We start from the raw sequence: 24842 nt of genomic DNA, 5'->3' as shown, positions 1-24842 counted from the left end.
AGTAATGTAAGGCAAACGAATAGAGGCTTGGTGCAATAGCAGAGACCTTGAGAGGTTACAGTGTGGAGCACAGAACTAGGATGATAAATAAAGGAACAAGATGGTGCAAGTGCCCCCTCAACTGCAAAACTTAGTAATGGCCAGTAGCATAAACAGAGATCTGAAGCTGAGCAAGAATGATTTTGGCAATGAAAAGAGAACAAAGAAGTAATTTGGGGCATTTAGTGACAGGAGAAAGGGAAACAGTTTTAAATTGGAAGAGGGTAGATATAGGCTAGATATTTGGAAGAAATTCTTTACTGTAAGGGTGGTGAGACACTGGAACAGGTTGCCCAGTGAGTCTGAGGATGTTGTTCCCTGGAGGCATTCAAGGCCAGGCTGGATGGGGCTTTGAGCGACCTGGTCTAGAGGGAGGTGTTTTGCCTATAACATGGGGATTGGAACTAGATGGAACAGATGGCAGCAGAAGAGCAGTCTAACAAAATGACATCAGATGTGGAAGTGCATATGAGGCAAAGGTACTTTCCATGCAGAAAAAAAGTTGTACCCATTCACATTCATGGATGCTTGCTGAATGTTTCTGGGGACAAAACAGTGAATGTTAATAATGTTGTGGGTGTGAGTTTCAGTAGTGTTGACAGTGACATGACATCCCAGACAGTCATGCACAGCTGTCACATCATGATATGAAGAGTGTCTCAAATAGCTCATCCATGTAAATTGGTGGATTTTGACCAGGAAACTGTGTATGGAGGTATCAGCTTAAATACAGTGGAAACAGTGGTGGCAAAACTGGATTATCACAAAGTTTGCTCTGGGTATGTCCCATGAACACAGGAACAGAAAGAACACTGCATGCAAGTTTGTCAGCACCGGTTGAACCAATACGAGGCTGAATATGATTTCTTGGATTGAATCATTATCAGTGATGAGATATGATGTCTCCACTGTGAGCCATAGTCAAAATGGTAGTCCATGGAGCAGCAACAAGTGAATTCCTCATTGAAGAAAAAGTTCAAGACTCAGCCATCAGTGTGTAAGCTTCCATGTAGTGACCACTTTTCCCCCTGTTAAAGTACTTAAGTGCTGATGATCTGCCACAGCAAACCTACTATCCCCACTATAAGCACCAAGCAGCAGTGGCAGGATGACCATACTATCTTTGGGACCCTAAGCCCAACAAAATGGTCTAAGAAAACACACTGTTGAGACTGACTAACATCTACCTCAGAGTGCTTGAAATATACAGCAAGATCTAGTAGATGTAATAATAATAATACTATTAGCCTTTAACAGAGATAATACTATGATGGATTAATAGAACTACAGAAAAAGCTTTGTATATTTCCCACAAAATAAAATCTAATAAAACATGATCCCCAAATCTATTGATAATGTTTTGTAATAATTACGTTGCTCCCACACTTAGTGTTCTTTAATGATATTTTCTCAATAAATGAATATTTTCTTCTCTCAAGGAATAGAAATAAAATTACTATTGTTTTTTGGGAGGGGGGAGGGGTGGGTCTCTAAACTTCATCGTGTGCTTAATGAAGGTCAAAATCCAATACATCTCCTAAAAATAATTTTTCTAAATTAAAAATACATATATATATATATATATGTTATAATATATGTAAAATCCTGGATGCTTTAAAATATTTCTTTTCCACATAATGAAGTGCATGTTCAGAATACAGAAACCTAGTGGTGAAACAAACATTACGTGTGCCCATAAATTAACGTGTCCCCATAGGAAAATGAAATTTCACAATGTAATTACCTCATTTCTTCACTCAAGATGTAAAGAAATTTACGGAACTAATTACCTTGATAATGGAGAGGGATTTTCCTTTTTTTCTGTCTTTTGTTGTAACCCCATCTAAGAACTCGATACAGGAGAAATATGTTTCATTCATCTCCACAGCAGCACTGCTGTTATATGGTTATTGAAAGAAACTGAGACATATAATAGTTCTTTTTTATCATTAAACAGAAACTTTCACTGTAATATGATATGTTAGAATGCTCTTCTACTACAAGTGTTTGTTACTTTTGAAGATAAAAGTACTATTAAATGGAAAACAAGCAAACTGACAAAACTCAATATTCTCGTAACTGTTTTTACATATCTTTTACTCAAGAATTGTTTTTAATACAGAGTATGAAATGTCATCATTAATACATTTAATCATATTCTTCAACATAAGAAAGAAAGATTAATTGAAAGTTGGGATAGTTATCCACAGGACAATCCTTAAAGGCTGAAGTACTTACATATAAATGTAAGTATGAATTTTTTCAATAATTACTGAGTATTTGTTCTTCATGATTGCAAAATTATTTGCAAATTAGAATTATTCTTCTATTCTAGTGGCAATATTCTTTAACACATTGAGAAGGAATACACCTGTAGATTAAAGGAATGCCATGCCTGAGAAAATTTCAGGCACACAAACACACATAAACAAGTCACTAAATAGATTTAAAAATGAATACACTTAAATAGCTCTGTTCTTCCTCAGCCTAATCACAAGTGATCATTTATGTTTTGTTTACTACTTCTACTACTACTATTATTACTGTTATTATTATTTTCTTTGTCATTCCTTATCGAAAATTCTTGTAGTCCATTGTATACTGAGTAAATAATTCAAATTCATGTCTGTATTATTCAGGTAACAATACATTTAATTGTCTTTCACCTCAAACAGCAGAAGATAAATGATCTATTTAGTGTCTGTAGTGATCTATGTTAAACATCTTACCTTTTTGGATACTATCTTAGGTCAGATTGAGAACTGAAAATACTGTAAATGGAACAGAAGTCTGGAAGCCTACCTGTTCCTTTATTATTTTCTATTTTTGTAGCTTTACTGTGTCAGTCTGTTGATTTTATTTGAATAGCCATTCATGTGACATTTGCATTCCTACTGAGTTTTGAATAAAATTCTAAGACAAAATTTATAGGCAATATTTTGACTCATTTGTGATAAACTGAGCTTCTTTAATAATCGTCCTTCAGTGTCTGAAATGAACATAACACATACAGGTTGCAAGTTTAAGAAGAGTAGGTGTGCAAGAGAAATCATATTTAGACAACAAATGCATGAACTGGAAATGACAGATGAGCAGAGCATCTAGTGTTTCAATTTCAACAGTAGAGACATCTTGTACTTCTGGGATCTAGTCTCCAGGCAACTAGAGATCAGAATAAAACATTCATTTACTTTCTGTTCTACAACAATAGTCCCTGAATAATATGAGTGAAGTGCAGGAAAAGACTAGAATGTGGCAAGCAGAATAAAGTTTTGTTTATAAAATGTGTGGGAAGGTGATGTCTATTTTGAATGTGATATTATTTCTGTATTTGATCAAATGGTCTTAATTTCAAGTGTATCATAAAAGAAGTCACGACTTTAGACAGTTACAGAAGTCATTTTTATATTTCAGCTTTCCCAGAGTAGTTCCCACTGAACCATTACTAAACAAAATATTAATCAGAGAGACTATTTTCAAAGAACAACAACAAAAAAAAGGTAGTCATAATATATATTATTCAGGAACACCCATACTAAATTAACTTGTCAATGTATTCAGTATTCATTGCAATATACCTACAAAAATGGCATAATAGAGATGATCCAGATGTTGAAATCCTACTACCTCTGATATGACTATGCATTTATCACATTGAAAACTATATACATTTACAAAATTGTCCCTGGTAATATTTGATCTATTAGCCAACTATAATAGGGCCAGGAGGCCAAGAAAAAAATAAAAACAAATAAAACATAAATAATTGTTAAAGGTGCCTTCATCTTCCATTAAAATTGATTCATTTATTGGATTGTTTTTAGATCTGTGTGGTGGAAGGAATATACTCAGTTTCTCTATATGCATATATATGTGTACATATATTCATACATACATGCATATGCACTTGTACATATTCAAATATAATTTTTGTACCCGTGTGTGTATTACAAGACAAAAATGGGAAAAGCTTTACTATTGGATAAAGCATTATTCTTATACTGAATAATAAAACCCTATTTTTTTTAAGATGTAAATGAATCATTGAAGAAAAAAGACCTTCAACCTGCTCTGTTCTGAATATCTTGATTCTCTCACTGATTGACATATGGCATGTGTAGTAATTAGTAGTACGATAAAGGCAGCACTGATTCCAAACTTATATATGAAAAAAAATAGTTTTCTGTTATGCAAAATTTTATTTTTTATAGAGAAATTTTGAGTGCTTTACAAGCCTCATTAACTTGTTTTAATATCTGTTTTGATACTGTTATGTATTTTTATAGATACACACAGTCTTTATTTTTACAATTATGTTACACATTACAAAGTTATGGTGCAGGCTGCTTTTAGATATTTTAGATACTTTAGAAACTTAACATGTTGGCTATAGGTATCTCCAGCCTCTTTGTAGTGTCCACAAATTGATGCAGTTGCTCTACAGAGCAAATCAGATATTAAGTGTCTAAAGGTAATTGAAGTGAATGAGTCAAAACTCATCTAAATCCTATAATTATACAGTCTACCAAATGCTTATTTTACTTTACTAGGCTCATACTCTAAACACAAATTGTATAAACACCCTTCCCTTCCCTTCCCTTCCCTTCCCTTCCCTTCCCTTCCCTTCCCTTCCCTTCCCTTCCCTTCCCTTCCCTTCCCTTCCCTTCCCTTCCCTTCCCTTCCCTTCCCTTCCCTTCCCTTCCCTTCCCTTCCCTTCCCTTCCCTTCCCTTCCCTTCCCTTCCCTTCCCTTCCCTTCCCTTCCCTTCCCTTCCCTTCCCTTCCCTTCCCTTCCCTTCCCTTCCCTTCTCTTTAGATCAATCTACTCACAAGCATGGTGTTTGAATTTTCTGATCATGTTGTATGCTGTGCGTTCTCAACCAACTCCAGAATATCTACCAAGTGAGTTGGTGCACCTTCCACAAATCAGAATCACTTGAGAAGAATCATACCATAGGTCTACCTGTATAAAGCTTTTGAAGAAATCCCATGCAAAATAACATAGGTAACACAAGTAACATAATTATAGCAGCAAAAGACTGAGACTTCAAAGATATTTAACACCTTTTGCTCTTACTGAACTACAAAGACTCGTTATTATTTGAAAGTGCAGGCAGTAACAAAAATTATCAGGTATGACTGTTTTGCCTGAGTACCAGTGTTTTAAGATTCAATATCTAGTACTGCACTAGTCATCTTAGGCTTGTGTTATCTTCAATGAAAGCATCTCGAGAGAGTAATTAATCTGATCTTTTGAAAGGCAACCAAATTACATCAAAACAGTCACCCTCTGGAAGTGCATATTTATCTTCAACAACCACAAATTAAACTTGAGGTGAACATCTCAGCCTTAGATGTCTAACACATAAATGTTGTGTAAAAGGAATCTCCAACATGTAACACTGAAACTTCTGTATGGTATTAACTTTAAATCTCTGTTAAATTTCTATTAAAATACAGTGTAAGTTTCAGCACAAGAATTTATGAAGTTCAAACCTTTAGAACACAGATCAAAAAAATTTTGCAGTTACAGAAAGTTGTACATTCTTCTGGACACAGACAGCGTTCTGAGGAATTAATTCCTATAGAAGTGAATTTGAGTGAAAATAACCAGATAATAAGGAGAATTAGGCCACAATTCCCAAAGGAGGTGGTGAATAAACAAAAATAAAATGCTTCTACCAGTCTCCCCAGAAGAAAAAACAGTACTTCTTAACATAGACTGTAAGCTGTATCAGTGCCTCATAACCTTCACTACATTTTTTTCCTTTCACCTAAGCTAAATCTACCCTCTTTAAGCTTAAAACCATTTCCTCTTGTTCTATCACCATAGTCTCTGCTAAAGAGTCTGTCCCCTTCTTTCCTGTAACTCCCCTTTAGATGCTGAAAGGCCACTATCAGATCACCTCACAACTTTATCTTTTCCAGACTGAACAGCGCCAGCTTCTTCAGCTTGTCCTTGTAGGAGACGTGTCCCATCCCTTGGAACATTTCTGTGTCCCTTCTCTGGACTTGCTCCAATAGATTCATGTATCTCCTGTATTGAGGATTTAACATCTGGATGCAGTAGTCCAGGTGAGGTCTCACCAGAAAACAGCTGGCTTTTTGGGCTGTGAGAAATATAATTTCCTATATTAAAAGCATTCGAAAAAGAAAGGGTGGGGTCTCAAAACAGAAAGAAAAAGTAGGTTTTAAAATTCTATTAAGTGAAACAAAGATTGATAAAACCAGAAAAAAAGTCTAAAAATGCTATTATGGACAGGAACTAGAGGTAGTGCTTATAGATTATGCTTATAGATTACTCAGAATATTTCATAACTAAGAAATTGCGTAGTGATGATCATGGTGAACAGATATTTTTTAGTCATGGAGAAAATGAGAAGTTGATTCACTTAAATCTAAAATAATCAGATATTTGCGTGAAACTGCAAGAAATATTTAAGTGATTTGTCTTATAAACTTTAAAAGGTTTTATATATTCAGACAATATTTTATTGTATGTACATTTATGTATATCATGTTCTAATTTTCTGTGATTCCGCGACAGAAATATATTTTGGATTAATTGCTGACTTTGAATAATTTGTCCAGCTCTGTTTTAAACATGTTTTTATAACTGTTTAAATTATTATGTCTAAATTAATCACAGTATCCTAATTTTTGCCTCCTTTGCCTTTCTTTTATAAAATTTCTAATATTTTGAAAATTTCTTTGGAGGGGGAGGAATATAATTCTTTGTTATTTACATTCGATCTCACACCAAATCTAATTAAAAAGAAAAGCTTGTCCTCATATCCTCTTTTAATTCCTTCAACCTCCTACTATCTCCATTACAGACTTTATGACCGAATGTTTTAATTCATCTGTTTTTACACTATTATATGTTCAATTTATTCCACATACAATTCTTACGTTGCGTTATTTAATTCTTTACATGTTTTGAGAACAGAATGTACATACTCAAAATTAGCTCTGTCATAACATTTGAAAAAAAAAAAGACATACTGTATATACTGAATTTATCTACAGACTCCAAAGAGATCTTGACTTCCTGAAAAGAAGATTACATATGAAATTTATATGAAACACAACTTTTCAGTGATTGTTTCCATGTCTAATATGATTACAAACAATTATGATTAGTCCTTATGAAAATAAACCACGGCACTCATAGCTTAGAGATATATTCTAATTATTTATGCTGCTTTTAATTCATTCTAAATAACTGACCTGCCGTTTAAATCATCCTGTTTTTGAATACTTCACTTCTTACTTTCTGTTATGTAGGATAGAAAGGAGCAGACACAAGCAGGAGAGAGGGAACTAAACACGTGTATATAAGAAGCAAAAGGAAAAGGAGACTAGAAGCAGAAAAAGATTCTTAACGACTATTAATGGATATCTGTATGCAGCCAACTAGAGGAACAAAGGTAGAGGTCTGGAACTGAAAAAGTCAATCTGTGGAAGAAAAGATAGGGTAGAGAGGGGAAAAATATAAGAAAAATATATATATATATACATATTTGGATAAGACAGTAGGAAATCATGGCAAAGAGCAGTGCATAGAAAAATGTGAGGAAATAAAAGCATGTAGAGATCATGTCCAGAAACAGAAGAGGGCAACATCCAAACTGAGACTGAGATGACACTAACAAGAAAGGGTAGAGGTAAAAGGGACTAAGATATTTAAATTACACTGTCTTCACTATGCACTACATTGTGCATTCAAAAAAGTAATTACTGTATTAAATCTTTTAAGATGTTACAAATACTTGATCCTTGAAAGAAAATGTTGAAAAAATTAATTGGTGAAAAATTCTTTGTTACTGAATCAATACTTTTCAACCTACAAAAACAAAACAAAACAAAATTAAAAAAACCATGCTCAGAAACATATACCAATGTCTACCAATAAGAATTTACTGTTGTGTGTTGTGCTTCCTTCAACAGAGATCACTTCTAAACTGTCCAAATTATTAAAACTGACTTTTAAAATTATTTATTTCTTAGATAGAAGTCCACATATATATTTATTTCCTTCCTTCCTTCCTTCCTTCCTTCCTTCCTTCCTTCCTTCCTTCCTTCACATTTTTCCTTATATATTTGAAATGTTAATTCAAAACAGCTGTTTAGATCATGCAATTGCTGCAAGAAGATGATCTGCAGTTATGTAAGTGACAAACAATGGCAGTGTGGGGGGGAGGGCATCTTGGATAGGATACTCTAGAGATATGTTGCCTTGGAAGAAACAGTTATGTCAGATAAGAAGAGAGATTGAGAGACAGTTTCTTCATAGTCTCTGAACTCAGGAAAACAATGATTCAGCAGAAGGTACTTTCACATTCTACATGGTAGGTTGGAAAATAAACTTTTTGAATGGAAGTAATATTTCACAGAAACCATGAGTCCATTGAGCCATTATTGATTAAAGCAAGCTTTTTGTGTGGATTGAGGACCAAAATATTTAATCAGATTTTATCTTACTCCTAAAGCCAATAGTATTATTATTATTATTATTTTTCTCCTGCAAAATTTATAGCTGGATTTTATTTTTCTTTTCTTTTTCACTCTGTTCAGCGAACAATCATCTGCCAACCAACAATGCATCCACTTACAAGCAGGTGGAACAACTCCCTACCTTGCTCATGTTCTGTGAAAAATAAGGAGTTAATGCTGATAGTAAGTGCTTCAAAGATTAAAATTGCTACGCGTGTGCTAAGGGTTATTATTATTATTATTACTATTATTATTATAGATACAATCTAACCCAAATATTCCTTTGATTTTATAGCTGAAATAGATTCCATTTTGTATAATGCAAAAATGGCCTTGTTGGTCAGGTAATAAAAGTTCTTGTAGTGTGTCTTGATGAATAACTCATTGTAATTTACAGGGCAAGAATCAAATGTACTTTTAAATTTAAAAAAAAAAAAAAAAAAAAGAGTAGTCTTGATGTTTTCAATGGTAATGATTGCAAAGTAAAACAGTATTCCACATGAGTCAAAATGTTTAATTTCAAATACGAATGGCTCTCAGATTTGAAAAACAATTCCCAAATCCTACCTGACATATGTGTAAAGAAATAGCTCTCGTTCCTTTGCACAATCACACAAGAATTTAAGGTGCTTGCAGAAAAAGATTCAGTGTGTGCCTAAATGTCATTTCAGCTAGTGAATTTCAGCACCTGGGGTGCTGCTTAGACCCACAAAATTTTACCAATCTTGTAAATTTGTACTAGAATAATCACTAAGCAATGATGTTCCTTCCAATGAGTATAGCAATGCTCATCGAGTCTTCATGACATCTAAATACTTGAAGCTCATATTCAACACTGAGCATCCATAAAATTTTGGATGATCAATTTCTTATTCTTTCTCTGTAACAGAGCATGGTGTGATACACATTCTTAAAGCACTCCTATAGGATTCATCAATCCTTAAAGGGCATCTGGGAATCAAATTTTGAGAGCTGGAGATGAGAAATAGTCATTTCATCAGTGATGAGAGCTCCACTCTACCTAATCTAGGAATTACTGACAATGTTACTAGAATACAGATTATACCTACACTGTTTTGGGCATTAGCAGATATACTTGTTTCTTTACAGTCCTAAATGTCTGATTTGAAGTTTAAGCAATCCCAGCCTTTATTACTTTCTTTCCCAATTGTAAGTAAACTTTGCTTTCCTATAACAAAATTGCTTGATGATTTGTTTGGTTACCAGTATTTGCATCACATGAAAATAACCATGTAATTTTTGCTGTCAGAAAGGGAAGATGAGTGAATGTATGTTAACTTAATTATTTATTTACTGTATAGTAAATATATCTAGCTAGTTGTACAGAAGTAATATAAGATATCTAAATGCTTCAATCCATTCTATACTGGGAATCTTTGATATTTGCCTGCCCTGCAGAGTGATTGCACTCAAATGAAAATAGAACATCTTAATAACTAAATCTCTTGCTCTGTCTTTCTGAGATAATTAAGATTTTTCACTGAAATAATCATACATGAGATTATTGCTTTAAGCATCATGGGGTCATGATCTATACTCTTTAAAGGAGACAGAAGACAAAGGTCTATGAAACACTACCAATATGTATCTCTCATAGCCTGTGCCAGTCAGATTACAACTCTTCAGGTCTATTCCAGAGATCTTAAAATAAATCTAAAGAAAATGGAGTATCCAGTCAAAAAGCTCCTTCTTCTGAGAAGAAAAAGAGAAAAAGGAAAGAAAAGAGACAGAACTGAAAGATTCTTATAGTTATCTATTCCTTCAAGAAACAATCTAGCTACATTCAACATAATATATAGCTAATAAGAACAAATTATACAGCATATTTATCAGTTTGCATTACTACTAATAATGCATTAATAGCATTTCAATTACCCCTCAATATAGAAAAAATACTATTAATTATAGTAGTTCCTTTATTTTTGACATTGTATTAAAATTGTTGATTTCTATAACTCCACCTAAGAATATAGCATGACTTGAATGCCTGCAAGAATGGTGCAAAAACATTTGAAAGAACATAAATAAGATAAATTACCCTGATCTTCCAAGATGTCATTGTCATCTAAAGATATTTGGTATCTAGAGGGCATTTGAAGAGATTTTGCATTTCTCTGCTAAATCAGAGCTTCTTACAAACTCTTGAAGTAGAGGCAACAGCATGACTTGCTCAGAAGAAATCTATTTCAGCAAAAAATGATTCCTACTGCAGGTTATAGCTATCCCTCAGCATTCACTGATGGCATCAAGGTCATAGTTTAATAATAAACTAAGAATTTTTATTTTATTTTTTTACTCTTCATTCTAAAGATTCAATAGATAATCAATACAACCTCTTATTTACCAAGCAGGAGGCAAACATTTTTAAGGATGTTTACTGTCTGAGGCACTGATTAAAAAACAAAGTTAAGTATTTTAATTACTATTACTATTGCTTTTTTTTTTTTCCTCATTTTTTCTAAAAACTGGTTCTAGCTGCAGTTCCTGAATTTTGCATCAAAGTACCAACTTGTGAATGGCCCCATTGAAATTATGTGGGTATACACACCGACATAATGAGAATTTTAATAGAGATTAATAGGAGAAACTCAAGAGATCCTCCTGGGCCCACTGCTCAAGCCTGTCTAGGTCTCTCTGGATGGCATTCTATCCCTCTGTGTTTTGCTCCAATTTATAGGAGGGAGATGAGGTTATTTTAACATAACATATGCAGCATGAGATTATGAAACAACGGTTCAAATTTTGGTCCAACCAGTTTATTATAAGTCCTAATCAGGGACACAGGAAAGGGAAGGAGGGTGATAGAAAAGATAGGAAACAAGCAAGAATCTTGTAAAGTGGGGATAGTCACCAGCAGGATCCAGCAGCCATCCCATTGCACAATGTTTTGAAGGTCTGAGGCAAAAGCAGCAGGGAGGGAGAGCAGCAGCATGGCTGACCTTGGGCAGCAAGCAGGTAGCAGAAAGAAGTCGTAGAGCCAATCCGGGAGGAAACAGCAGAACTCAGGTAGCAGGCCCAGGAGACTCAGTCAGCATGCAGGAATTCTGTAGTGAGGAATCTGATAGCAGACATCTTGGTTCTTCTTCAGCATCATGGTAGAGCACAGAGCAAGTGCAAGAGGGAGAGAGGAGGTCATGAAGCTTCTCATGTCAGAAACCTCTTCTTCTTCATGAGGAATCTGTTGCCAGAAAACCTCCCCTCATGGTTGTAGGTCCCCTTTTTATCCTTCTTCTTCTGCCATCATGGCACTCCTGGGCGCTTGGCTAAGAGTCATATGCAGCACCTCCTGAGATGGCCATCTTCCTTGAGATAAGCCCACATAAAAGACTGCTTCCTGGCCTTCTTTGGCTTCTTTGGCTTATCTCTCTCGTCGCCCCTGGCCTTGTCCATCTGCATCCCTCAGACAAAGGATTTTGCAACCCTGCCCAGGATTTGTCCATCAGTGTTCTCCAGTTCTTGCCCAGGACTTGCTTGGACTTGTTTATCTATGTCCCCAGCAAGCTTTGAGACAATGACAAGTAAAAGAACAATCACTTACATTCTGGTGTGTCAAATGCACCCCACAGCTTGCTGACACATCTTTTTGTACAGATGTATGTACACAACAATACACATACATTATTTTTTTTCTGAAAAAAAAAACATATTTACACTTTATACATTTACACTTTACATACTTTACATACTGCATTTTATGTTCACATTTATGTAAATATTCACTTTTTTTTTAAAGAGTCTTAAGATATTTCTTTAAATGCTTTTTAAAGCATATTTGACTATTTCAATGCGTATTTTTGTTACACTTACTGTCTGTGCAATACTGTGTCTAAACATACTTACAGAAAATAGAAAAAAAATGCCACTTTAATAATGAAACTTAATTCCAGTGAACTTTTTTTTTTTTTTAATCACCATAATTACACATGAAATTAAGGTACTCCATAGCAAGATTAATGTTTTACACCCATTATCTCACTCAGGTAACTATATATTGAGATCATTCTACAAGTTCAGTTCAAATCTTTTGACAGATGCCCATATTCTTCAACTTGTAAGATGGTCTGAAACTTACACAATCAAAAAGTTTATATTAGAGTAACCAAAACACTTAAAAATATTTTCTATTCCTGCACTGTGTGTAAACTCATTAAGGCTTTTTGTCCCTTACCATTTGAGAAAATCTTTCTACATTATGTTTCCATTTTACTTTCATAAAACACGAAATTTCTTTGTGGGTTATAATAGTCTAATTGGTCTGTAAATTACTGATGGTCCACAGTGCTATGACAGTGGCTTGCAGTTAATTTATAGTCTGCTGTACACTGCGATTTCAGTACAGATTCCCATTATATGTTTGATGATGTGAATGTGTGATTTGATGGTAAACTGCTATAATTGCTTATATGGGTCTGTTGTTTACTTGGTAATAACCGATGTCTGAGATTGTACTGTGTGCCTGTGTGTGTACAAATCTGCTCTGACACAGCTCTCCCTACTGCTGAAAGAGCAAAGATATTCAAAGGCAGAATTAAAACATTAAAATAAAAAAATAAAATAAAATAAAATAAAATAAAATAAAATAAATAAAATAAAATAATATATATATATATTTTTTTTAAATCAAGCATACTTAGACAAGAGACCTACTGTAAACAGGAAGAGCTCCTGTTTGAATTTCACCCTTGAAATATTCACCTGGGTAAAAACAATAAAGTTCTAAGTAATGCACAACAGTATGAAGTCGCACATTAATGATATTTTAGACAGTAGCTCTGTACTGCACTTAACACGTTCTTTCACTGTTTGTTAATTGGCATCATTAGCACAAATGTCATGGGTAGTTAATTTAATTAGTTCTTACTCATACATAATACTAATTTTCTGTTTCGGAAAGACAAATGAAGAATGCAAGTGGAAAACATGTTTTTGTTTGCTTTACTTTTTCTGTATGTCAGGGATAAAGAATTTTTAGTGGTTTTGCCCCAGATCTGTGCCTGGAAAGATCATGGAGTGGATCCTCTAGGAAGAGATATTAAAAGGTATATGCCAGACCATCCCATGATTTTATGATTCTGTGAGGAGGTGATCCAAGACAGTCAGCATAGATTCACCAAGGTAGATCATGCCTAACCATATTGGTAGCCCTCTATGATGAAGTGATAACCAAAGAAATATCCCATACCTCATAACATCAAGCCTGAAACAGATAACTGAGGCATTCTGGTCAGCGATGTCGCCACTGCTTGAGGACCTGCTGGGTATCAGTCAGTTGGTAGTAAGTATTTGCATTATGAATCATTTGTTTAGTAAATATATATATATGTATAATAACCAATATTGTTTTCTTCTTTTCCCTTTTTGTCTTAATAATAGATTTTTCTCAACCCATGAGATTTACTTCATTGTCATTTTTCAGATTTTCTCTCCCATCCTACTGGGAGTGAGCGAACAGCTGCATGATGCTTAGTAGCTGCAAGATATTATTCTGTTAACATCAGTGTCTCAAAGCTTGCTGGGCACACAGATGGACTTGTTCAAGTCCAGGCAAGTCCTGGGCAAGGGTTGTGAAATCCTTTGTCTGGGGGACACAGATGGACAAGGCCAGGGGCAAGGAGAGATAAGCTGCAGCTAAATAGCTCTGAAGCGGTCTTTTGTGTGAATTTATCTCAGGATGATGGCCATCTCAGGGGGTACTCACATGACTCTTGCTCAAGCACCTAAGGATGTCAGGTAGGCAGGAGAACAAATAGGATAAAAGGGGAATCAAAAACCAAGAGAATAGGTTTCTGACAACAGATTCCTCATGAAGAAGAACTAGGATTTTCTGATAACAGATTCCTCACGAAGTGATGCCTGCATGCTGACGTACTCTCCTGGGCCTGCTGCCTGAGTGCTGCTGCTTCCTCCTGGATTGACTCCGCGACTTCCTCCTGCTACCTGCTTGCTGCCCAAAGTCGGCCACGCTGCTGCTCTCCCCCTCCCTGCTGCTTCTGCCTCAGACCTTCAAAATGTCATGCAACGGGACGGCTGCTGGATCCTGCTGGTGACTATCCCCACTTTACGCAATTCTTGCTTCTTTCCTATCTTTTCTATCGCCCTCCTTCCCTTCCCCGTCTCCCTGATTAGGACTTAAAATAAACTGGTTGGACCAACATTTGAACTGTTGTTTCTTAATCTCACGCCAGGTATACAGATATTAAAAGAACCTCATCTCCCCCCTATAAATTGGAGCAAGACAGTAGCTTTCTAGGTTAAATCACAACACTGATGTCAGCATGTCCAGTCTCTCAAAGGTGTTATCTTAGAACACAGAACACAAAGTCCTGACTGCAGCATAATCTTCACAGACCGTTATTCATCCAATCTGTTTGCCATCCTCTTTCTGGGTCTCTAACTGGGAGATCAGAGGAAAATAGTATCTGTACTCTCAGTTCCTTCATCATCTTCCCAAGGGACTTATAGTCTATTTCGATGTTTTGGATTATCCTTGTTACAGCCTCATGTGACCTAGCTTACAAGAGCACGATTGGATAGAAGTCCTCTAGTTTTACCAGAACTGGTAGCCTCTTCTGATATTGCAAATATAGGCCTTAGCAGGAAGTGAGCCACTCTAGAGAGTTACTCTGGATGACAAACAGGTGTTTCATCGCCTTTCAGCAAGAAGTCTCCAATTACTAGTTCTCTTCATACTTCTTTTTTTTGTGACAGTGGTGTAATACAGGTGGTTGATTGGACCAATTCTGTATGGTTGTCCTTTCCGTTGGTCTTGACTATTTCCTATACACTTTTATTTTTTCAGCCCCAGAACACTGTATCTGTTGTGTAGGAGCACTGTGTTGCAAGGGGGAGATTCCTCATTCTGGTCCAAGCAGAGGCAATTTTCCAGTATCCCTTGTCAAGTTTATCAGTTGAGCATGTTACCTTCAGTATACATATACATTTTCCACATAGAATCATAGAATGGGTTGGATTGGAAGGGACCTTTAAGATCATCTAGTGTCAACCTCCCTGCTGTAGCCAGAGACACTTCCCTCAAGACCAGGTTGCTCGAAGTTCCATCCAAGTCTGACTTTGAATGCGTCCAGGGAGGGAGCATTCACAGCCTCACTAGGCAACCTGTTCCAGCATTTCATCACTCTCAAGTAAAGAATTTATCTCCAAAATCTAATCTAAATCTACTGTCTTCCAGTTAAAAGTAATTTCCTCTCATACAGTTGCTACTGCCTTTGTAAAAAGTCCCTCCCCATCTTTCCTATAGGTTCCTTTCACGTACTAGAAGGCCACCATAAGCTCTCCTCAGAGCCTTCTGTTCTCCAGGCTGAAGAGCTCCAGCACTCTCAGCCCGTCCTCTTAGGGGACTTGCTGCAGATCTCTGATAATCTCTGTGGCCCTCCTCTAGACCTGCTTCAACAGCTCAATGCCTACCTTGTTTTGGGGGCCCCAGAAATGGATGCAATACTCCATCCAGGTGGGGTCTCATAAGAGCAGAGCAGAGGGGAAGAATCACCCCCTTTGACCTGCTGACCATACCCCTTTTGGACTGCAAGGGCGTATTTTTGGCTCATGCTGAATCGTTCAACAAGCAATACTCCCAAATCCTTGCTGAGGGAGCTCTTGATCCTAATGTCTATGTCACCTGCAAAGATGTGGATGTGACCTCATTACAGCCTTTCAGTACCTAGAGGGAGCCTACAAACAAGAGATTGTACTCTTTGAAAGGGTAGATAACAGCAGAACAAGGAGAAATGGTTTTAAGTTGAGGGAGGGGAGATTTAGGTTGGATGTCGGGGAAATTCTTCACAGAAAGAGTGGTGAGGTGCTGGACCAGGCTGCCCAGAGAGGTTGTGGATGCTCAGTCCGCAGAGGTGTTCAAGGCCAGACTGGACGGGGCCCTGGGCAGCCTGGTCTAGTATTGAATGGTGAAGTTGGTATCCCTGCATGTAGCAGGAGCATTGGAGATTCATGAGCCTTGAGGTCCCTACCAACCCTGACCATTCTGTGATTCTATGTTAAATAATACCAGCTGCAGCCCCGATCCCTGAAGAATGCTACTCATCCCTGAGGAATGCTACTGGTCTCCACTTGGACATTGAGCCATTGACTGCAACTCCTGAGTGTGACCATCCAGACAATTCCTTATCCAATAAGTAGTCCATCTATCAAATCCATTTTTTCTCCAATTTGACAACCAGGATTTCATACAGGACAGTGTCAAACACTTTACACAAGTCCATGTAGATGACATTAGTTGCTATTCTTTTATACGCTGACACTGTAACTCCAACAGAAAAGGTGAGCAAGTTTGTGAGATATAACTTGCCCTTGGTGAAACCATGTTTGTTTCCATGGATCACCTCATCTTTATTTTCTATGTGTCATAGTTAGGCCTTCTGGAAGATCTGCTCCATGGTCTTACCAGGCACAGAGGTGAGACTGACTGGTATGTAGTTCTCTGGATCTTTATTTTCTCCCTTCTTGAAAATGGGGGTTATGTTTTCCCTTTTCCAAAGAGTGGGAACTTCATCAGACTGCCATGACCATTCAGATACGACAGACAGTGGCTTGGCAACTTCCTTCTGGTTCTTCTTCACAGCTGTTGAAAATTCATAACTAATGGTGGTGATAATGTTGAAAAACATTGCTTTATAGCTGAGAATTTGCTCTATCTAATGGTGTTATTGTGTTCTTTCTATGTACTGTGGTTTTCATGGAAATATATAGCAGATATTACTTTCAGAGTAACCTAGGTACAGTCTTTAGCTGTTAGCTTAAAGATATGTCAATGATTCACACAAAATGCTGGAATTTAATTTGCTGTGGAAATTAAATTGAACGTTCAATTTTGGTAATTTTCATAAGAAGAAAAAAAGAACTAACAAAATAAAGTAACTTTCTTGTAATAAGACTAGAGAATTTGTATTTACCCTGCAGCCTTTTTAAAATAAAGTACTTTTATTATAGGATATTCAGAATAATAGAATTTGCTTTTTCATCTATTATAATTTTATTTAAAAAATATAAACAGATAAAAGCCCCAAAGCCCTAGAAGCCAGAGCAAATTAAATTTGATTTGTTGGCAATTCAAGTTAATTTCACACTTTAGCTTTATTCATAGTTACTTAAGAAGGGCTTTAGAAAATATTGAGATAGATGTCACCACATTTATGTGGAAAATATTGTTGCTGTCAAAATAAGTATTCATTATTATTTCTTTACTGATGAACTGTAGTATGAATCAGATCCCTCAGGTGATATATGGATTCAAATTTCAATTTTTTAAATATTTATTTAGCCAAATTTAGGACAATCTTTTCTTTGAATAAAAATATGTTTCAGTGACAAGAATATGCTATAGTGTGTATTGGAAATTTCTGATGAACATGGCAGATCAATCATTTTTTCCTTCCTCTCTAGTACCTCTTGTCTGCCCCCCGTCCTTGCATATTTTGATAGCAAGAGGGTTTTGTGCATCAGAAAAACACCAGTGTTTTTTTGTTTGGTGACAGTGGAAGAACTTATGTTGAGATGACACATTAAATGCATAGTTAGAAAGTAATTGGAACTGTTCACAAAAAAGTTTAATCAAACAAGAACTATGTGTTCATTGTATATATGCTGCTCTTTAGTCTACCTTCTTTTCCTTTGTATTTCCTGGTCTTCTATCTTTTCCTCCATGGTATGCTGTAATGGTAAAAATGAACTGTTTTTAGTATGATTTCCATAATGTCATGTTATGGTTTCCACTTCAGAATTTGTCACAAATGAGGAAACTGATCTAAGTACATTAAAATAATGGTAAAAATATGTTAGTAAGAAATTAATTTTGGATGGGAAGTCTCTTATCACAGACTTCAGGTAGTTCAATTCCACTTCTCTTGAAAAGCAAAACAAAAGAATAGAAAACACTTGTAATTGCTATGTCTTTCTTGAAGGATATATACAAATTTCATTTCAATATTATATATTATGTTTATATATATATTTCTATTAATTTTATCATTTTTCTCTTCTAACAGTTACTTGCAATTTTAAAGCTTTAAAAACTGACCTCTAATAGGGAAGTTTAAGAAAGAAAAAAAGGAAACACTAACTTTTCTAAAGAGACAAAATTAGAAGAAAATCCACCAAATCCATAAAACAGATATATAGTGAATTCACCCAAAAGCACAGTGGAAATTACAGCACTGATATTGTTCTAATAGTTCATTTATTATAGACTTAGCAAAGGAGAAGATAATAAATTCTTTTGTAGAAAAAGATGAAGGTGACAGCACAACCCCTATCTTTAGGCTTCATAAATAAGCTTTTATCACAGACAAAAAGAGAAAAGTACTAGATTCTCAAAAAGTCAATGTTTTCCACATACAAAGGTTAATGACACCATTTTCTTGGAAGCAGCAGAGAGGATTTTCTTTCGAAATATGTGAATAGTAACAATGTCACCTGGACAGTGATATTTGCCACAAGTAATCTGATAAAATATAGTATCACTTGTCTTGAAAAACACCAAATATTCGTAACTCTTACTGTCATGGTTTTGTGATTTTTGGCTTTCGGTATTCCACATCATAACATCAAGTGGGGCACTGGGACTTTAACTATCAATGCTCAAGTCCTGGGTACCTGCCCTGAAGAGAAGAAGAACTACATTCGCCAGGGGACCTTGCGGTCAGGGAGAGGAGGTTTAACTCCTGGCAAGGTCTCCTGATCTCTCTTTCTCACCTGCCCTTCGTCGTGGGCACTGCTCCCGTCTCCATGCTGCTCAACTGGACTACGCATCTCACCTCAACGTTGTAGTGAGGCCTATCCACCCTTTCAGACATTCTCTCTCTCTCATTATATTTGATTTATTAGCTTCAATTCTGATTATATTGTATTATAGTGTGTTATCTTGCATTCCGATAATATACTTAGTAAATTAGTTTGTTTCTCCTCAGATCGGTGCCGCTGTTTTAATTATTTTGGGGTCCCCTGTTTCCTTTTTTTCTGGAGGCGCAGATCTGCGGATCCCTCCGCCCCACTCGTCACGGAACCGGGCCGAACCAGCCCATAAACCGTTGACATTCTTGGTGGAAAAATAAAATTTTAAGAAGGACTTTGAATTTGTCAGTCAAATATTCATACTTAAATGACACTTAATAGTCCAAATGAAGAGAAACTTTTTGTCAGCTCAGTAAGTAGAAGCTAAACACAGCAAACTTGCATGTTCCCTTTCTCTAACAATTGTTCATCCTCATCCTATTTCTACTTCAGGAAGAGCTGTAAAAGGAGAAGAACATCATTCTCTTCTGATTCTGTAATTGTTGTGCAGTTTTAGCATCCCCTACTCTTGTTGCAAAGTAATTCTCAGGTGGTTTGCTGATAAATGAATTTATTGACTTTTTGTTTATTGTTTTTTGTTTTGCATAATGTAATGCTTATATTGGGAAGTTAATCTTTTAAACGAGATGTCTTGGTCTTCTGTGGATGGTAATGACAATTTCAGCTGTATTGTCATCTGGAATTGGTGAGACTACTCAAACTGTTTTCTGCTCAATTCTCATGGCCTATTCGTTCCACAGGTGTTGAGTACTGGCTTGAAAAACAAGGCCAAGTTCAGAGTAGTAAGGACATGATAACGTTGTAAAGGAATTTGTAAACAACTGGTTGCAAGTTGTGCTGTATGTGAAAGCAGTTGCAGGAAGTAGGTGAAGCGGGGAACTTTGCGTTGTCATGGTTACAGGTTGATGGACATGAGTAATAGCCAATGAGAATGCAACAAGTGTACTTAAAAGTTATATAGTCTTTTGCTCTACCATTAAAGGTTGGACTTAGTTGATAACTATTGTCGAGTCATCCCTACACAATCCCGCTCCCGCACATAGGTCTACAGTGCTGGTCCATTTGAGCTTGTGAAGCCAAGGACCCATCCAGTCACACCTACCCACCCACACGCAGTGCCCATGATCAGTAACTGGTTTTAGACATAGTCCATATAGTAGCCATGCCTGGATCACTTACCTCCTCTGTAGCTTACCATACACATTCATAATCACCATCAGTTCTCAGCTAACCCCCAGAGCTTATAGCACATTCAGCAGCTGGCTGGAATGCACACTTGAATCGTAGGACTGACATTCTACAGGGACAGGTCTGGGAGGGGCCTGGAGTGGGTTCTTATCTCTGACTATGTAACTGAAGTTCATCCTCCTACTGCCACGCCTCTGTGCTTCTTTGAAGGAGTACTCCAGATGGGGCTTCACGAGGCCAAGGTAGAGAGGGACATCCCTGCCGGCCACCCCTTTTCTGATGGAGCCCAGGATACCATTTGCTTTCCAAGCTGCAAGAGCACACTTCTGGCTCATGTTAAGTTTTTCATCCATCAGGACCTCCAGGTCCTTCTCGGCCAGGCTACTCTCAAGGACTGCTCCTCCCAGTCTGTGTATATGACTACATACAAAAGGCCAACTTGGCTTGCAACCTGACTGCTGACCTTGCCCCAGACAAGTCAACCAATGTTATTTAATAAGAGTGGGAATCTATGATTTTTTTTTAGATTGTGTCAAATTCTGAATGTGAAGAAGACTTAACAAATGATCACTAGGGAACAATGCATTTTTTTCCATGATTTATAAGGTAAAATATTGAATAGAAAATCACACCATGGATAAAAACAATATCAAATCAATAATGATCAATTTGTCATTGATCATCCACAGCCTGAATTCTTAGTAATTCATAATTATCCTTTATGAGATCATTATGTGCTGAATTTGACATCACTTCATTAGATCATTAGAAGTTTAAGATGTCAAGAAAAATAATTTACCTAGGGTCATTATTACAGGAAAAAAAAAAAAAGAAGATAATTTTGTGTTTAGGAAAGAATTCACTTGACTACGCTTCGTTTCATAAAATATAACATTTTTATGCTTTTTTTTTTTTTTTTTTTTTGTTCTTTGTGCAGAATGTACAAAAGAAAAGAATTTCAAAGACTGCACATTACCTGTGAAGTTGTTCACTTTTGGTGTTATGTGAAAGGGAATATATATTGAAAGAACATAAAAAATACGCCATGTATATGTAGCAGACTAAAAATCAAGAAGAAAATAACTGAAGCATTTCCATATGAGGAAAAAAAATGCCTGGGAAGATCAGTTTACAATATCTGAAGTATTCAGCTTCAAATAATACAGGATACAACCCCACTAGACTCAGTTATACTAGTTAAGACTGTAGCAGTAGATTGCCTTTTGAGCTTATGCAAAATCGCACGCTGCAAAAAATAAATAGTATGCAATGATAGGCTTCCAACATTGCAGAGTCCTTTGGGGTCAAAATCACAGGAATTGCTTTCAAGTAGTTGCATGCATGCTTGTGGATACTTTTTATATCCATGGATACATCAAAAAAGTTAGATAAAATCTGGTTTTATGCAGTACTCCTCAAAAAAGCAAGGAGTACAGTAAGACTTTCTTGATTGTTCTTCTTATTATTTTAATTAAGATGGCAAAGAAAGAAGTAAGGGATGTTAATAAGGAGAACTGATTGTGTTAGAATTCTTTTCATTATAGACTCCTATTTGTTTGATCAGTTCTTGCATCTAGATTTGGGATGTCCAAGAGACTGAAGAAAATGAAGAAGATAGTTTTTTCAATCGTTGAAATTTAACATTTATAGTCTCCAACCTGAAGTATCACCATGACAGTGAGGATGTTCAGAAAACTCTCTGCCTCAAGTAACTTACTTTTTCCCGAGAAGCAGATAATGAGTTATAATTAAATACAGAGCAACATGGTTAGGGGCTCAATAATGCAAAACACTGTATTTTCCATATAATTATATATAATTATATATCTATATCTACATACACAGATATATATATTTAATTTATTTTTCTGAAAAAAAATACTTAGATTTGTATCTGAAAATTTGTAGGAATATTTATATGTGAAACTCATACGATCAAGTACATTAACAGTATATTAATGTCGCATATCTTATAGATATTCTGAAGTAAAAATGTTAGAGCACCTCCTGTTTCCAAGACTGCATATCTATCTCAGCCAATTGATATTTCTGGTATTAACTTGTAGTATATGTTCTGAATATGAAGTTCTTCCTAATACCTGGACAGCAACAAGAATGATCTCAAATAATAATTGATAAAAATAAAAACATTTTAAAGTGCACAGTCATCTTCTTTCCATCGCATTTAGATTACATGTCACTATGTGTTCTTAGAATGTACTCTGTAATTTCATTCCATTTTGTGCTCGTTTTTGTTTCTGTTTTACTTGTAATATTGTAATATCTGCAGATATATTGAAAGTAACTAAGGTTTTATTTTAATTTGAATAAGCTTTTATTTTTTCACTTTTTTAAAAGACAAATTCTTCTGACATTTTAATTATATCACATCAAAATACTTTCAATTTTATATAGTGTCAAAATCTCCCATTTTTTTCTCAGTGAAGTCCTAGAACCTCCATATTTGCTTGTATTTTGCCTTGTATCAACCATTATGGCTGTGAATGAAAACCACATATACTTCTTGGTGAACAGAAAAACAAAAATAATGCTGTAAAAACTGCAATGATTTCAGAAATAATAATGACTTATTTACCAGGTAATGTATCAAACAGCAAGTTAAAAACTGGGTCTTTAAAATGACACATGGATTAGGCTAGAAATTCGACACAGTTTTATTTTCTTTAATCCTTGTTAAAGGGAAATCTATGATATTATCAGTATTATATGTATATTAGTGATAAAGAATACAACCCTGAAAGAAGAAATCAGCATAGCCCCCTACTTTCTCAGGACACTGGCCTGGTACACACTTAGCATCTATGTAATTTTCTACACCCATGATTCATAAAATGTGCATTTTAGAGCTTGGCTGGAGCCAATTTTGCATTCATTTTTCAATGAATCCTCAAATGTTTGTTTAGACACACAGAGGATACAAGACTGTTTAGCACCTACTAGTTACAACATTCACTCAAAGTGAAGGAAAATTTCATTCTTGCTGTCACAGAATCACAGAATCACAGAATCACAGAATCACCCAGGTTGGAAGGGACCTCAAGGATCATGTAGTTCCAACTCCCCTGCCTAGCAGGGCCACCAAACATACACATTCAGATCAGGTTGCCCAGGACCCTGTCCAACCTGGCCTTGAACACGTCCAAGTACGGGGCATCCACAACCTCCCTGGGCAGCCCGTTCCAGGGCCTAACCACTCTCCTTGTAAAGAACTTCCCCCTAACATCCAACCTAGATCTTCCCTCCTTCAACTTGGATCCATTTCCCCTAGTCCTGCTATTGTCAGCCCTTCTGAAGAGTTTACTCCCCTCCTGGGTGTAAGTTCCCTTCAGGTATTGATAGGCTGCAATGAGGTCACCCCGCAGCCTTCTCTTCTCCAGGCTGAACAAGCCCAACTCCCTCAGCCTGTCCTCATAGGGGAGGTGCTCCAGCCCCCTGATCATCTTCGTGGCCCTCCTCTGGACCCTTTCCAAAATCTCTATGTCTTTCTTGTACTGAGGGCTCCACACCTGGACACAGTACTCCAGATGGGGCCTCACAAGAGCTGAGTAGAGAGGGACAATCACCTCCCTGTCCCTGCTGACCACCCCTCTCCTGATGGAGCCCAGGATCCCATTTGCCTTTCGAGCTGCCAGAGCACACTGCTGGCTCATGTTCAGTCTCTCATCCATTAGGACCCCCAGGTCCTTCTCTGCCGAGCTGCTCTCAAGGACCACTCCTCCCAGCCTGTACGGGTGCCTGGGGTTCTTCCGGCCCAAATGCAAAACCTTGCACTTTGCCGTGTTGAACCTCATTAGGTTCACCCGAGCCCAGCCCTCCAGCCTGTCGAGGTCCCTCTGAATGGCATCCCTTCCTTCCACCGTATCAACCGCACCACTCAGCTTGGTGTCATCAGCAAATTTGCCGAGGGTGCACTCAATTTCCTCATCGATGTCATTAATAAAGATGTTAAAGAGCACCGGTCCCAAGACAGACCCTTGGGGGACACCACTTGTTACCGGCCTCCACCTGGACATAGAGCCATTGACCACCACCCTCTGTCTGCGGCCTTTCAACCAATTGCTTATCCATCGGGTCGTCCACCCATCAAATCCACTTCCCTCCAATTTGGAGATGAGGATGTGGTGGGGGACCATGTCAAAGGCCTTGCTCAGGTCCAGGTAAATGACATCAGTCGCCTTCCCTTCGTCCACCAATTATCCCATTATTATTATCATCCCATTATTTCTTATCCTAAAATGTTTGTAAATTTAATTGAACA

The 24842-nt window shown here is 36.6% G+C and overlaps 1 long non-coding RNA gene across 1 annotated transcript in view; it reads left to right on the top strand.

Moving 5' to 3' along the window:
* LOC128092136 (uncharacterized) overlaps positions 1-13550 on the top strand; it is a 325141-nt gene extending 311591 nt beyond the window's left edge. The window contains exon 4 of the long non-coding RNA XR_008211652.1: positions 13541-13550. This is a non-coding gene — a long non-coding RNA (uncharacterized LOC128092136). The remainder of the gene's footprint in view (positions 1-13540) is intronic.
* Positions 13551-24842: the final 11292 nt, after the last annotated feature.

This window comes from Tympanuchus pallidicinctus, unplaced genomic scaffold (assembly GCF_026119805.1).
Source record: "Tympanuchus pallidicinctus isolate F22 unplaced genomic scaffold, pur_lepc_1.0 scaffold6, whole genome shotgun sequence".
In the NCBI taxonomy this organism is placed as follows: domain Eukaryota; kingdom Metazoa; phylum Chordata; class Aves; order Galliformes; family Phasianidae; genus Tympanuchus; species Tympanuchus pallidicinctus.
The sequence above is the reverse complement of the archived record's forward strand: the minus strand, read 5'-3'. Positions and strand labels throughout refer to the sequence as shown.